Raw genomic sequence first — 17,777 nt, 5'->3', positions numbered from 1 at the left:
GTGTCTGTCCCCAGTCTCACGCGACACTATTATAATATTATTACGCTTATTGGAAACAACAAAATTACAATGTACTCCAAACGTCTTCTAAGAAAAGTTGTAGAATCCGAACACGCAACTTAATTAGTACATAATCTGAAATGTACAATGACGGTCATTACGGCAAGAAGGGAATTAAATATAGGCACCGAATGTTCTGTGCTCGACGGTACCGCGTTAATGATTGCGAGTCGTCGCCGTATTCGGGGGCGAAACTGAACCTTCCGGTTATGAGGCGGTGGCGGGCGCGGGACGAGCGACTTCGTTAGCCGCCGCTCCTGTAATGACTCGCTTAATTCGAGATAATTACGCTTCCAGCAAACGCAAACGTGGGCCACGGAAATTTATCGAGACTAGTCGACAGAACTTCCATGTTCCACTTACTCAAACCGACTAGGTGTAGGCAGTTTACATTCATGTAACAAGATTCCATAAATCAGTGGCCGGCTATAAAATCTTGGCTAAACACTCACTTTATTCGATTTTAAGCGCGTACACCCTAATTTGTATGCACGAAATAAGCGGGCCCTTCCTATCACGAAGTTAAAATTTCCGTCCATATTTTAATAAACAACATTATTCCTCGAAATCACGTGCGCATCAGTCATCCTGTCCAAAATCGCTTCTCTTTAATCAGAAGCGAGTCGAGCGGTTAATATTCGCGATCCGGCAGGGACTTGGCACGACTCGGAGACATCCTGCCATTTTAATATTCTTCGCCAAACAAAGAGTTCTCTTTATTCGAAACTTTTCCCCTTTAGGTAGCCAACTTATTGTTTTTTCTTTTTTGTAAATGTCGCTTAGGCATTCTGTCAGTCAGTTTGGAATAATTCAGATTAAATACACCTACCGCGCGCGGTCGCCCTGTGAATGTTAAGGAGCGGCGCCGTACTCGCTGGAATTAGAAATGAGTGCGCTTCATGTTTTGTTTTAATAAGCTCACATATTTCCCTTTAAAGTTAGAGCTTTTATTTGATTTGTTCTCCCGCGCCGAACGAGTTCCAGTCATGACTATTAGGGATCGCATTAACTTTGTTACACAAAAAAGACGGCCGTACAATGTCAACTCAACTCTGTTAGTATTCATTAAAACAAAAAACTAATGAATTCAGTTCATGATACAAACATTCAAGACTCTACTGCAGATTGAAAACATAATATGTAGGTATGAGACTTAATACATTTCCTTCAGAACAGTAAATAGACCTTAAAATTGCGAGAAGGACCAGTCGATAATGGTTCGTTTGAAATTATACGATACGTCTGCATATTGCTTAGAAATATTACGTCTAGACTGTTGGAACGTAAGGAGAGCAAAACGAATACGAGATACGAACTATGCAACTCTAACAAACATCTTTACAACCAAGAAATCATCGTTGTAACATCAGATGAAAACAGTTAATTGCGCGATCGTAGCGCCTCAACGGTGACGGCGTGACATAGAACTACATGCCAAATGTATGAAAAGGTATTCAGCAACACGAAACATCCTCGCCTTCGCCCTCCTCATCTGTCAAACCACTTGTAAATTGTGGATGTTTTCTTGATGAAGGCTTAAAACAGTTATTTAATAAATTGCATGTGAAAATATGATGATGATTTGTTTATCCTTTAAGAAACATTTGCGCCTATTTTAATGTTTTAACTGTATGTTCGTTGGAAGTAAACATCATGATAATTAAATAAATAATACGTATACGTATTATGGTGCTGATAGAAACTATAATAAGATTGACTGAAGAACAGATTCGACAGTTGAAGATATCGTCGTACTGCATATCATACAGTACAGTGGATAGGTGCCTAAAACTTACCGTCCATCAATGCAGGTACGTCTAAGTACCAAATAATGCTATGTGACATTGCAAGAACAATGTCTCACAAGCATCTGCCTCAAGGACTCAACAATATACAGTAGATGCAGATTGATAAGTACGAGGTAGAACTGTGACGCAAGACTCTAGCAATGAACAGTGGATGTTATGCTAGAAGTTATTTAATGCTATGTAGATGTATTTTACCGTTAAATAGCCTACTTGTAATCATGCGTCTTTTTATTATTTTGTATTTTATAATGTGGATTTATTTATCTAAATTCAGATTCCAAAACATTCTCCTCACTGTATTTTAACTCAATACACCCTGGCAAATCACTTCACTGCAGCTGCAATGAACTGGCAAGTACTGCAACACAAGCTAAAACAACTATTTGCTTGGTGTGGTTTAACTTTCAGTTGCAATTTCAAACTTTATGATTGAATTTTAATAAAATCATTGTATATATGTCAACACTAATTTAGTATAATACATACAAAACACAATGTGAGATTTACCATGATTCAATGCAACACAATTAAATGATGTACATCCATCCTAATTTGTGGCCTTGCTGGCTACGATTGGGCATATCAAACATTGGCTTACTGTTACTATTGGACACTGTAATGTGTTAACAAATGTTTACTTTTTACTGGTTAGGCACTTAAACACTTGTTCAGGCACTTCAATAAGCTGAAATGTTAACCTAGCTTAGAGAATTAACTATTGTTGCTTATTAGAAATCAACAATCGCATTTACCGATAATACGTTAGTGAGAAATAAAAGCTTGAGAAAGACGTTCATCGCAGACCATTTTAAAGCAACGTTGGCGATATTATGCGACAGAATTAGCGATGATGTGTTTGTTACAGAATCGCATGGCTGAGTCCGGCCTATTGTTAGCGTGATGTGGCGCTGTAAATCCTCAACCACCGCCTCTGGCAAATCTCACTGCACTATAATTACTTAATATAATTATGCCATAAATATTTCTGGATTTCGCTAACAAATTAAAGATGTACATCCATCCTAATTTGTGGCTTTGGGAACGGCATACAAATTGGCTGTTGTATAACAAATGGCAATTTTACTTTGACACATAGGCACTTAATCATGTTCTAGCTTAGAGAATAACTGTGTTAATGTTCTCAGGTCCTAGTTGTGAGAAATAAAAGCTTGAGAAAGACGTTCATCGAACCATTTTAAAGCGTGGGATTTAAAGATTGCAGATGTGCATAGGTGACTGTTTGACACCCTCGCCTGCCAGCTCAGATCGTAAAGATGAAGATAGAGCTTAAAACACTGCACGCGATCTTTCTTTGTTTACATTCACGTAACCAGCGGTTTTCAATAACACTATGGTTAAAAGATAAAAAAGCTCGCTGAAATAAATTAATTGTTAATAACTTTAACGCCAATTATACGACTTTATCAACATCAAAATTGCGAGGATCACGTTCGCGCGCGTGTTCGTGACACAAGAGAATTATTTTTTCTATTCTGCTCACCTTGCTGGCACGAAATGAGCCAAAAAGTACGTAGGTCGCTTTAGCAACATATATTTTAATCAGTTCAACATCGCACGTAAGCTCAAATTCATAAGTTATTAACAACTGTGCACGCGCTCAAGTTTGATTTCAACTATTTCCTTCACAAAGCAAACGTACTCGGCTTTAAATTATTGATTGTCTTGCGGGAACGTTTATAATTAAATAATTATATGGTACGTACGGCCGTAAGTTCTGACGCCGTAGTTACGATTTAATTAAGATGTATTGTTCATCGAGCCGAGGCGTGACTTTGCTTTTAAAAACTCCACGCCGAGTTTCACATCACTCCATTAAACATGCGTAGGTAAAGGTACGGCCTTCCGTTACTTAGATACATTATCTACTTTTGTATTAAGTTTTGTAAGCCTCGGCGAGAATAAAGCGCTTCGTTATTGTTCATGTTTAGGATACATTTTTAGAAGCAATTCATCTAACTTAATTTTTTGCTCGACGTCGTTATCGAATGTCTAATTAGGCTGAGAACACAAAAAATCTTGTTCTTGTTTAAAAAACACAATATGTCATGATCGATGTATTTCTAAATCGCTTTATTAAAATACACTTCAAAGCTCTTAAACAATTCTACGAACTAACGACTACGCACTCTTTATACGTACTCTTAACTCACAAACCATAAATGATAAAACAAAAGCTTACCTTATAAAACATTTATTAGTTTCTATAGCCCGCTGTTTATTTTCCGAAGCTTCTGACTGAACCTGAGATAATTAACCTATAAGAGCTGGATTTTATGCAAAACTAGGTAACGTCTGACTTAATAGGATTTCTTTATAGTTGCTTTATTCAAGAAGTATCATAACATTTTAACTTTCCTATTAACTTGAACTAAGTTATCGCGAGTTAAGCGCTTGAGAGCGCAATAATAAATCTCTTAGATTAAAAATAATAAGTGTACCGCTATTCTCCGAATGAGAAGCACACAGTACAGACACGCTTCTTTATTGATTCGATGTTGTGATATTGCGACCCGTTGGGTTGCCTATTAATTCTACACAACAATGACTAAGCCCCAAGCAGCGCCATGTTTTCCATCTCGCACTCTATATTGTTGTTTATAATTGATTTTTTATTTGTCGAACTGATTGTACGATTAGCTACGAGCACAACACGAAAGAATGTTAAAAAGAGACGGCGAAATCCAATCTAAACTCCGAAGTAAACACCGCGAAAGACGGCCGAGACGAACCGTAGACAGAAGAAAAACAAAACTCTGAGAACGCGATCAATGCTACCGAGGGCGAAGGCAAGTGAAAAATCAAAACTCCTACAAAAAAAGGATGAGAATATCCCATAAATTACACCTGCCTCGATGAAATATAAAGCGGAGATATTGTTTTAAAAGTAAGTCCCGGGCGGGTGATTACGGCCGGCAGCTAACCCAGACTTGAAATTCCGATAGTTTTTGCGCCGGTAAAAACTGATATTCCGTTCGGCCGCGTTCCGTCCATCGTATATTGAGTTAATATCGGTCGTGATTGTGCGGCCGTCCCTTTTATCTGTGCGAGTGTGAGTGAGATGAAGCTTTGTTTCAACGGGGTTGGTTCGAATCGCATTTTATGGTAAGTTGGCGGGCCGGGCAGGTGTACGCGGTGCACCTGCGGCGCGGTCGAGCGAGATGCGATCGCAAGGACGTCGACCCGCCGGAGCTACTCGGACGAGTATCTCAACATAGATAACGCTGGCCACATAATTCTGAACAGAAAGCAACATAAATTAACTAATGATACGTGGTGAAGAAACCAGAGCGGAATAAGTACGTTTCCAGCGCTAGATCTGCGGTCGAGATAATGGTACTCGCGGCGGCGTTGCGTACTGATGCAAAATCGTATCTGTCAGCTAATATCTACTGATACCATGTTGATTCCCGGCGAGGCCGAGGAAGGCAATTGCGAGATTAATTCACGTGCCAATACAGAAAATACAACCGAGGTGGATTGAAACTGGACGCTGCATTTGCGGTCAGTTTTGTGTAATTATTGAGCAGAAAGTTTGAAAAAGGTCGGCGCAGGGATGAGAAAGCACCTGCTCAGAAGTTTCGGATAAAAAACGAAATGACGTCGTTTCACAAGGTGGACTCGTGAGAAACTGACAATAAAAGATAAAATGAGCTGAAGTAAAGACGGACAGGTTTTTTATAGGTTTCTCAAAAGCGACGTTAATTTTATTTTTCAGTAAAACAAATAAAACTTTGCTAATAATTAAAAGCGCAAAGGAAATATTTGTAACAAAATAAACGTTAACAAAATATAGCCACTGTTAAAATAATAGCTTAATAAACCTACAAAATAACTGTTAAGCGTTTTCACAACTAAGTTAATAATAACATTAGCAGTAGGTTATAATTAACGAGAACCGAAATATTTTCGTTGAAAATGAACATAGAATTATAATATGAATATTTAAAAGCTTTACTCGCGCCTCTAGCTTTTTGAACAATAGGTATTCCTAATTATGTTTCTTTTTGATATTTTATTTTTACCATGTATTTTATTTACACGGATCATTTAACAACAATTTATTATCTCCTCTTATTGTCAACGTAATTCAGCAATTGTATATTATTTATTTTAAAAGTCAAAATAAAAATACTTATTAGGACCTTTTAAACTTACCAACAGGTGCTTCATCGAAAAGAAAAATATGCTTACCTGAAATACACAAACAAATATTTAATATTTTGATATGAAAATATACAAAGGAAGGCTACCATGTTTTGTTATATAAGGAAGTAATTACTAACAGATACAAGTATGAGATACAAGAAAATATAATAACTAGTCTTGTAGAAATGCCTTTTGATCAAGACATAAAAGTTATTGTTTTAAATCGTTTATTTCTGTTAACGTATAATCAAACTTCATACAAAGCTTTGTTCTTATAATCTATAGCAAACCAGTTTGAGCGCATCTGTCGATCCGCGTAGAGTCTATAGGTACTGGAAATAACCCGGGTGGATTTCGCTACATTGTATAACAACTAAGAACATTACCTAGGAATTCCGTTTATTATAACACGTACGAAGTCAGGCGCTGAGCTAGGGTTTCATAATTGAGAGTTCAGGTATTATATGCCAAGAAATCTTTGTGTGATAGCAAGAATGGACTTTTGATTTTGAATGAATGCATTCTATTGGATTTGTATTTAGTCTAATTGGATTATTTTTATGCTCTCTCCATTTTTTACATTGTACTAATTTAGATGATTTTTTCCAAAGTTATCCCAAATAAGATTTTGACAGTTGGTACTAAAATAATATTACCACGTACTGGGATATAAAGTAAGCCTTCGTGTTTTACAAATAGTGACTAGTTCTATTTGCTTCTGATTAACATTGATATTTATGGTAACAAATAAAGTAGACAGAAAATGCCTCAAACAAGGTGATACGCTATATAATAAGTTATTTTACAACGATTTAAACAACACAAACCAAGGAACGCAATTCTATAAAATAAAAATATGCCGCATAGAAGCAGCTTATCATCCGCAAGATATAAAAGTCAGCTAAAGGGAAACGGGTTATAGTTTTGTCCTTAGACTATGGGCAAGCGACATGCTACTAGTGCAATGTATACCTATAAACCCTACTGGTTATGGCCGGACGTGGCTCTTGACTACAACCATGTAAAAATAGTACAGGAATTACATTTTAGAGGTTGTACCTTAAGTAAAAGGTCGTAAGGTAAGGGGTCCAAAATGTTTCGAGAGCCATTTTTTTCTGTTCTTAATCTGGCATTTTTTTACTATTTTTATGAGCCTTTAATCCTGTGTTAATGATTGGTTTTGTGAACCTAAAGTTTAAGCAAAAATTGTGCACCTTAATCATCAAAAAACACATACGATCCGCAAAAAATCTAATCACGAAACGTAAAAATCGAACCGTGTATTTTAAAATTGATACGTAGATACAGAGGTACGTATAGCAAACGGATACGTCAGTCAGGAGACAGGGAGGTCAGTTTGAGCAAGCAGAGGGGATTTTTTGTAACAGATTCCTGCATCGGGCAAAAATGGGTCAGATAGCTAATCCCTCTCCGTTACAGTTCGCAACTGGGCTTGTGTTGCTCTCGGCGAAGCGTTGATTAATTTTCAAATAATTATAATCGATGCAATGAAGGTATTAATCGTGTTATCAGGCTTTTATGAAATGAGTACTTTTAAAGTAGGATTGAGACAAAGGCTACAGGTTTTTGTGATTCTTAACACTACTAAGGTTAACAGAAGGTATGGTTTTGTTGACGGGGGTAATTAAATATAGGTACCTACTTATAATTCCTGCTTTTAGTTTATTGTTTGTTTTTTTTTATATATTATTAGATAAGCAGAAGAAAAAAAATGCTGAACGCGCATGATATTCATATTTCGAATTAGATAAGTTTCACGCATAAATAAGCATATTTGTCATATTAGATATCGTATCAGGATCCAAATATCTTTGTATTGCTATTTGCTGAACGTGTAGGTGTGATATCTCCATAGATTCGCCTGTTTTGCATATCACAAAATACTCCATAATGTTTGAATGTTGTGTTCTTATTCTAATATGAAGTATCTTGCATATCTAATGCGTATCTCTAAAGTTACTGTGTAGTGTGTACTGTCGGCAATTTGGGTTACGAAGCGCGCGGTTAATGTACTGGCAACCTGTGACTAATACAAGTATTATGCTTTGTACTGTGTTTGTTTATGTAGATCAAAATATGAAAATACTTGTGTTATTCTTCTTCTAGAGTATATCTAAAAATATGAACCTAAACTTTTATACTTTCTTCGTAGAATACGACAGTGTTCGAAAATGGTTTCGAAGTAATGATTCAATATTAATTTAATAATAACTTACGGCAACTTTCAGAGGAGATATTAGGAAGTAATTTTTTTCAGGCAAGTATCAGGCCATTAGTTCACGTAATTCAACGAAGAATCAAAATCAAAATATTTTTATTTCACATAGGCCTTTGCAGGCACCTATGAAACGTCAAGTTAATTGCACGTCTAATATAATCCAATATGACTCCGACCTCGAGTAACCGACTTCTATACTAACCTACAAGACTAAACCTAAAGCAATAAAACCCTTAACGCATACCCACCCTAGTTTCCTTCTAAAAATAGCACTATTACGTATTCAAACCTTCGTGGAAACTTTGCATAATCTTTTCCTTCCAGTTATTTGTCAGCGAGTTAATCTGGGAAAGAATTTAAAAGAAAGTGTCGACTGCTTATCGTGGGTAGGCGAAGGGAATTGATTACTTAATGGCGTTGTTGGTCAACTACCTCTATTATCATTGCGGCCAGTTGCAGCTGCATAGAGGTTCATTTGTTATTCCTGGGCTGTTGCTATGTACTTGAGTGTTTAGCCTTATGGTGCGTTTAAGTGTTTTCGTGAAGTTTTGTAGTCTTCAAATTGTATGTTTAGTGCGAAGTGTCTGAGTGTCTGTTTCATTTATGGTTCGTGGCTGTTCCAGTTTTTTTATAGGCTGCTAATTACGGAAGTATAGGATGAAAAAAACAACCAAATGACAGTCCGGTTTAAGCAGTTACGTGTCGAATAAAAATTATAGATTTCTTGGAATTTCACACAAGAAAACATATTGATATTTTCACTTAATCCTAACGAGCCAAGTCATCGATAAATCCGGCCATGTAACTAGTTAGTATATCCGGTATATCCGGCTATCGGAAGAGGCGAATTCTAGCCGGATATTGAATATTGATCGTACACCCTTAACCCTGATGTATCGCGGTACCGGCCCTCGCGGACGATAAAAGGATATTCAGCGATTATTCAATTGTGCCCGATAAAAAAATACAATAATAGGAAAACGAGTGCCTCATAATAAAGCCATTGGTTGCTTGTTATGACTTCTTTGATCATTTTTTGTGTGTGCCAGCTTTGTAGTGACGTATTTTGTTAATCTCTTTTAGTTGGAGTTGTTAGACCATGTCTTTGTTTTCTGGGGTATTGCTAAAACAATAGGCTAGTTTCCTAAAAAACAATTATTAGTCCGTCTTGTAGATTGTCCAAAATTAAGCGATACGTATTTTTTCTTTTTTAAATTGGATCAGAACTTGTTAAGATATAGCGTGTTAAAGTTGAGTGTGACGTCACAAGTTGCTACAATTTTCAGGACACTGTGACGTAAAAGGCCCCCACTCCTAATTTTTGAAGTGTATTATCTTTGTCATTTTATGTTTAATTAAAAAAAGAAAAAATACGTATCCAATATTTTTTGATTGTCTAAAAAGCGGACTAAATGTTATTTCATTATTTCGACCCTGGACACTACCCTATTCGGTCACCTCATCAAACATACATACTTCAATACAGTGAAAATGCAGTTGTTTTTTTCTACCTAGCAACATAAAATATTATCAATATTACACGGACATTATTTGGCATCTAAAAAAGGGTTCATAGCCAAATGCAGGTAGCCATATATTTATAGCCTTGCCCCTACGGATTCTGGCCACCTAACGGAGGCTATAATTACACGCATGTATGAGAATATATTAACGTATGTAGGTCCCTCCAATCTATAATTACGAAGACTCATAAAACAGAAGCAACGATTAAAGGTATGTACCTTAACGTTCCTTTTTCAAAAGTAGTAAGTTGACTCTTTTGTCAATGAAAAAAATAAAACAAATGAAAATAGATTTTTTTTTTCAATAATGGGTCAAAAGAGTCTCCATTTTGAATTTCGAAATAAAAATGGCACGTTTTCTCTATCCATGCAAAGGTACACCCACATTCCTAGAAGTTATTGACTACTCCATAACTTCTGTTTCCCTCCCACGTCAATCAGATGACAGGAGCCGATAGTCGACACTTCGGGTCAATTTTACGAGCAAACTCTACAAAATGGTATCCAATGACCATCAACTATGCAAAATGAACGTTCACGTAGTACGATGTTATCGTTAATATTTTTACGACGAAACTTGAGTGTAATAGCTCATCCTGTGTTTAATTTATGACTATTTTAACGAGTGGAGAAATTTATTTGACCCATATAATATTATGATGTAAAACTCGATATTATAAGTTACGCCTTTATGGATATTAGCATACTTATACGAGCAAATATTTGTTTAGTCTTCAGTAAAGATATTGCTTCCCACAGAGAACTAATATTCAAAGCGAATTGCAAAAATCCTCCCACTAAAATATAGGTAAAGGAGATTTGCTCTTCTCCGAAATCAGTAAAGTACCAAATCCTGTATATAAATCTCTAAACGCGCCACAAACGTGTTGCACATAGTTTTGGCCTGAAAAGTGGAATAAACTATTAAAATCCAGCGCGCCGTAAGTACAGGCCACAGTGCGCCTAGGCCTGTGTGCAAATAACTTATTCATATCGTTCATGTATGCCCCGTATGAACGTGAGTTGTGTGCAAATTATATAATATACGACAACTTTCCGTACTTTCGTGTTACCCTACCCCTGAGTTTCGTTGTTTTTTCATGCAATAAATACTTTATTTGAGGGTTAGGGGCGTAAAAGTAAGATGTCGTGTTTTATGTTACGTCTTTGTAGGGTTAACTTGATAGCAATTTCAGTTTAATTGACAGATGTGAGGCAACGAACACTGGTTTCTTTAATGAACAAGCTTTTTTCAACACTTTTTTCCGAAACATTGCCCAACACCGTTTGATTTAAGGGTGATTATTTTGAGAAACGATTGCGCTCCTTCCCTTCAATAACATAGAATTTATGAAGAGACCCCAAAATGTAAGAGCTCATAAAAGATCCGTTTTACAGATTGGGCATAAACTTGGAACATCTTAAACACTTCCGAAAACTCTAACACCCAGCCAAAAAGTTTCCACAACCATAAATTATTAATATTCAAACACTCAAAACGGCGACAATTCAGTAAGAACATTATTACAGCAAAACACGTGCTTTAAATGTAAAATATCAAGTGTTACAGACCTCGAAACAGAACTCGAAAAGTAAAATGTTTATGAATGTACGAAGAAACTTTGTTCGTTGGACGAACTTTTAACGCTTTCCGTAGAGCTGGGATTACACGAGAACTGCGTTACCATCCACTCGCTCACCGTCCGATAATGGAATAAAATTGTGAACTTTCATGCCGCATTAATTCTCTACGCCAAGGATAATCGCGTGAGTCAATACCCTTTGACCTCAACTAGTAATAGAGAGATTTGAGGCTTTGTAAACTCGCTCATATTATTATTTACGTAATTTCTCGAGTGATCTAGAGTAGCACGATTTATCGGCTTGTCGATTATTGAAATAACTTTTAAAGTGCGCTTCGATTCGCGAAAATTGTTTTGCTAAAAAAACTGATATTGGTCATTCGCAAAAACGAAATCGAAGTAAAAAGTGTGCGGTTTATCGAAGGCCACAATTAAGCAGTCACAAAATTTTATTACCTAACTCTCGAGTTCAACAATTCATCCACAGATTTGATTTAAAGCCTCTAATAATATACAAATACTTGATAGATGATAATTTCTACATCAGATTCCGATACTCCCGTGCCACCGTTAAGCACACTTCTGTTTAAAACCACGCTATTAGTCGGTACACCGTGTAATTTTCTCCACGAAAATTACGTAGGTATATAGAAATAATCCGTAGGCGGAAGATTGCCCCGGGCGACGTCTCATATATTAGAGTATTTCCTACAGTTATAACGATCAGAAACAAAAATAAAGGCTCTGACTAGTTTCCAATTAATCGTAATAATTGGTAGTGAGCGTTGCTATGTATTGGGATATGTGGGGCTATTTATTTTAACCACACCTGGTGTTCATTGCCGGCGGGCCGTGCTCAGGCGCTGTTGTTCAGAACAGCCATTCTTCTGGTAAATAATGAACGGATATTGTTCGTCGTTCGGTTTAAACTTTAATACGGAGCGTGTGCTCGCGCTATATTTTTTTAAGATCCTTTTGGAAATTGTTTGCCGCGATATCAAAGTGATTCTGCTGTGATCGATTTTTGTTTCAATTTGCACCTTACGTATACTTTGTGAAAACATAAAATCTGGCAGGATTTTATACGGAACGGGTTCGTAACTTTTTGAAATGAATTTAACTGTGAAGTTTGCCTTTAAATTCTAAACTGTCGGATAAACAAGCAGATTGAAGCAAACCAAATCGAACACGATTGATGGCCATTGATCCACTCTCAAAATACTTTGTGCATTCAAATAAAACTACACGTCGGCTCCAGGGCGGTCCGGATCAATTTTCTGTTTACAACCCAATACCATCAAAGAAAACCGACCGGTATACTAATTGACCGTAATAGTACACTTATAAACTAACTTAGTTCGATTTACAACCAACATGCTGGACGTTCAACTTTTTATATGTAGTATTAGAGTTAATTAGGGCGACGAAGGCTCCCTTTGTAAGTATTTAAATTAGAAACGTTATTTTATTTTTATATTGGTGGTCAGCAGTGGAATTTATAGCGTCCGTTGTTAAAGTTCTTTTCTAGTGTTGTAAATAGTGACTATAAAAAAGTGACAGTAGTTACCGATAATGACGGATGCATACTTTATACTTACAACCTCGGCCGTACGTAGGTAATGTAGGCACATTATTATGACCTACTTTAAATTGCAGTTATTAGACTCCCATCTAGGTTACGTGAACATTCACATGGTACTTTGGAAGAAGAATGTAAGGTTTTTAAATATTCTTGTTATTTTATTGTTGTAATGACCTGGGAACGAACAATGACAGGGTACAGAAGGAAGTCCTTTACGTGTCGTTTGCAATTTGATGGGGTTTTAAATAGTAAAGGGAAATGAAATGTTCTTAAATGACCGTGGATGATGTCTTTTGCAAATAAGCTTTTTTCTTTGAAAGAAAACATAACTGTAAGTCTTGCTCTGGATTTAGGAAATATAAGCTCTTGTTTGTTGATAAGTCCTATTAGGTGTTTTAGAAATATTTCTCAAACCGCGAGGTTGAATTTAAAATGACATAAAGATGAACTTAACCTAATCAGATGATTAAACACTAGAAGTGAGCTCTTTAACGTTTAATAATATTGATTGTTCATCTGTTTCTAAGCAAACGCGTCTTATTTGTAGTTGGTACAACACGAACCGCAAAATCAACAAAGAACGCTGTAAAATTCAATGAGAATCAATCGCAGCTGCATTCCTACATACAAACCTGTTAATCAAACATTAGTTTACCGCTTCACACAATAGGCATAAATCGCCTATTTTTTACCCTTATTTTTTTTATTATAATGCGAAAGTTTGTAAGGATGAACGTAAGTATCTGTTACTCTTTCACGCTAAAACTACTGGATGGGTTTTGATGAAATTTAGCAGCAATATAGCTTTTATGTCGTAACATAGTATATGGGTTACATTTTTATGTATTTAGTGCGGGATATAGTTCTATCAAAACGCCAGTGATACCGCGTAAGTACTAAATAATCCTTAAATACATATTTTCACTAAGTTCATATTTGACAGCGTCGTTTGAGTCAACTTTAACGAGTTTCCCAATTACCGATTAGTCATGAATGCTTGTTTGCTGATAGTGTTTATTGAAATATTATCCTCAAACGCATTACTTGAGTACATTGGCATACACGTTCACATAATATCTTAATGCATGAGTCACTAAACACTTACTTTGGTTGTTTGAGAAAAACCTTTAAACTGAACCTTTACTTATTATGTAATCATAAGATCTGTTCATTTATACATACAGCCTAACATGCAAAGACAAAAAAAAATGTTAAAGCTAAAAACAGACCATTTTTCACGATACCTCTAATTATAATAATGAAGTAATTTTAATACCTTCTGCTGATATAAATATAGGTAGCTTCAATTCGAGGAATAAGTTTTTTTATTATCCATATCGCTCATGTAAAATAATTACTTCTCTTATATTTGATCTCAGTGATGATAAATTCACTTAATTATTTATGATCGTGACTTAATTAAGTTCTTCATTAATATTAAAAGTTTCTCTGTAAATTCACACTTGGATGCCAATATTACTTCGATCTACATAAATTATTCAGATATATTTATTACACCTACATAAGTATATATTTTTATTTCATTCGATTGGTGTGAATAAAAATATATTGACATAACTGTGTGAAAAAACATCTTATTTACGTTAATTTCCATCATAACGGAAGTGAATTTTTTATTTATGAATACATAAATAAAAAATTCGTAATTCACATATATTGAGTTACCAAAAACATTTTCTAAAATGGGAACGTTTGGTATAATCCAAAATTTATTTAGGGGTTTTCCCGGTTCAACAGTTGATCCAAAAGTAGTCTTGCTTTTTTATTGCATATAAGCCTATATTGTACACTTTCTGGGGTTGTGGCAAAAATGAAAACTAGGTACTTGAAGAAATAACAAATCATCAAGTAAAATGCTACGCGTTTCCGAGGATTTTTTGCCCAAGAAATGCTGTTAAAAGGGTACACTCAATAATATACTCATTACCACTTCGTAGAGACAATTATTTTATGAAATCTTACAAGCAAACATTCTAAAGTTCTAAAGTAGAGGCCATATTAACATTTCATCTTACTGCTAAGTTTAACTCGTAGAATGGCCCATTCACAAAATACTAATCTTATAGCACTTTACGAGACTGATAATAACCCCTTTTGAAGGAAGAGATAACACTTTTTGAAGGGTAAAAAAATTCAATTACATCATTTCAACAAAATATACCTACCTATACACAAAAGTTAACGAATACTAAATAAAAAAAAATATCACAAAATATACACGCAAAAAATACGTCTACTTTTCCAAACCCACCTTACATAAAACCTCATTACGTAAAAACTTCAGCGTGATCGAACATCAGTGAAATACCTTCTAAAAACGTAAACACCAGTACAACCCCTAATCTTGCAGTTATCTAAGCTGCTAGTCAAAGCTGTGTATGTCGAATATTCACGGTAGCGTCTGCAAAGTGAAAATTCCTCAGCCACCTGAACCTCGCTCACTGACCAAAGAGCTGTTTTACCATGTTAAAGATTCACTATTAAACAAATACAACCCTTTGAGCACATATTACACCGGTTGAGGTAAACTCAACGAGCTGGCAACACCGAAATAAAACGTTCCAAGTTTGAACTTGAATTATTTAAGTGCAATAACATAACTGTAACTTTAGATTAAGGTAAGAAAAAATGTATTATTACTAATAAAAACTTTTCTATAGCATAAAAATGATGAAACCTAATTCTGAAGTTAGACTTAGTTGAAACTCGATGAAACTTTTTCTTCAAAGATAACTGAATAAAAGTTTTTACTCGGACTTAATTTTATTGAATAAAGCAATAACAGAAACTAGATAGAATGTAATAAATCAAAGCTACCGGAATAACACGGTGTCATGATAAAACAAAATATATAGCGTACAAAGATACCTCTTATCATTGACAATAACTCATTAATAATGATGGCTGGACTACTTATTGAGACGTAAAATGTACATCTGCATCCACTGTTATCGTTCTACATACCAAACAAACCGTTATTAAAACGATAAAATATCCAATTTATACGAAAACCTATAAATGTAAATTGTTATTTTTATTAAAATAAGTTATTTTATCACATGGATGTCATCGGGAAAACTATCATAGCGGCGATTATTAACCCATTCAGTGCCGCTTTCATATTTGGTTTAGCCTTATATTTCCGTGTTTACAAACATGTCATATTTATGTGACACGCATATAGTTTTCATCAGAAGTAAATTATTTTTTATTGTTTATTTTATTTATTTAGTGGGAATGTGTTAAGGCTATTTAAAGTATTACTTGTTTTATTCAGTTAAAGTTTCAACTTGGAGCGTTATTATTCTAATTGGATTGCAATGTCTGGTGCGCGTTTTTCCTACAGTCAAAATATAATAACAACATTTCAGATGGTTATTGTAAAGTTACCCGACACTTTAAAAATAAAAAAAGGTATTCAAAATTACATTTCATTCATTCATCACACACATTTCACGCCCTATTATAAAATAATAAAGAAATGATAAAAAAGCCGTTAATAACAAAACAGAACAATCTCCCCATTCAAAACATAGAGGTGAGTGTCGATGACCCACTAATAACGTCCTATCACTTAATTATACCCTACACTTAACCAGAAAGGGTTTGTCTCTACAATTAAAAAAATGAATAGCAATTATTTCCCATACCTTATATCGAAGAAATGGAGTTAATTTTCAATAAAAGTCCATTCACGTTAAAGATGCGAGCGGTTATTAAATAATCATACAGTCACTGAAAACCGGCAAAATATTCTAATAGTCCACAGGGTAGCACAGGGCACGATCAAATCCAGTTCGGGCACACAACACACCAGTAATGCTCTATTAATTAATTTCAATTTATGTTAATTACGGAATCGGGTACGATGCGATAGCGAGAGGGAAGACGGGGACGCGCGCGCTCGGATCGCGCGCCAAGCGTGGACTGCCGGCTGGCGGCTACAAGCGTTTCTAAATATACACCCCCCTTGCGTTTCCCGCGCACCCTATGGGCGCAACGCGTGTACCATGCAATTTTCTATAAATTTTCGCATAAGCTCCGAAGCCGCGCTGTCAAAAGCTGTTTTTACTGAAGCGCGCCCCCAAATGTTGTGCACGTTTTAATTGAATTAAGTGTAATGCTGGCTTTTGAAAAGTAAATTGAAAATAACACACGTTCAACTAAACCTGTGGGATGCTTCAGCATTAACAAAAACGGTTATGATTTTTTTAACAGTCTGGAAATTAAGTGTAGGTGCCTGATATGTACAATCGACATGTTTTATTACTTTAAAAAAATCAAGGGATAAAAGTTGTAGTACCAAGAATAATTTCAGTATTCAAACAACATGAAAAAAAGTGTTGTTATACCTTCTGCCAAAATCAAGTTCTTTGTTATTATAAATGAGTGTTACTAATATTGCTAATTTATTACATGCAAATTGCTACGTTATTCTACGTAGTTTCATGTCTCGTAGCGCTACGTTTTCTCGTAGTCGCCGCGTAGCATTTTTTCGCGAGTAACCAAAAGTCTTTAGACATAAGTTGTTAGCTGTAAGCCTTGAAATGTAATGTAAATCGTCAAAGATCAGTTGCCTTTTGTCTTAGATTGAAGGAGTTCTCAGTAAATAAAACAACATTTCAAAGTTTTAATTGAATAACATACCTACTCCACTGAAGCTCTGAGATAAAGTTTTACGTTGTTTCAACATTTTATTTACGAATTTATCTGTAACTCAAATGGTAATATCAATAATAATTACTTGTGTAGTGATTGTGTAACTCTAAGCGAGGTTTGTTACCACGAAAGTCA

The 17,777-nt window shown here is 35.5% G+C and overlaps 1 protein-coding gene across 1 annotated transcript in view; it reads right to left on the bottom strand.

Moving 5' to 3' along the window:
* The window catches only part of LOC110383803 (leucine-rich repeat neuronal protein 2), a 66,921-nt gene extending 49,993 nt beyond the window's left edge, over window positions 1-16,928 (bottom strand). Inside the window, exon 1 of the mRNA XM_021344709.3 lies at window positions 16,634-16,928. The gene's annotated coding sequence lies outside the window, so the exon portion shown is untranslated. The remainder of the gene's footprint in view (window positions 1-16,633) is intronic.
* Window positions 16,929-17,777: the final 849 nt, after the last annotated feature.

Source organism: Helicoverpa armigera, chromosome 3, assembly GCF_030705265.1.
Source record: "Helicoverpa armigera isolate CAAS_96S chromosome 3, ASM3070526v1, whole genome shotgun sequence".
Classification (NCBI taxonomy): Eukaryota; Metazoa; Arthropoda; class Insecta; order Lepidoptera; family Noctuidae; genus Helicoverpa; species Helicoverpa armigera.
Note: the sequence above shows the minus strand (reverse complement) of the source record. Positions and strands in the feature narration are given on the sequence as shown.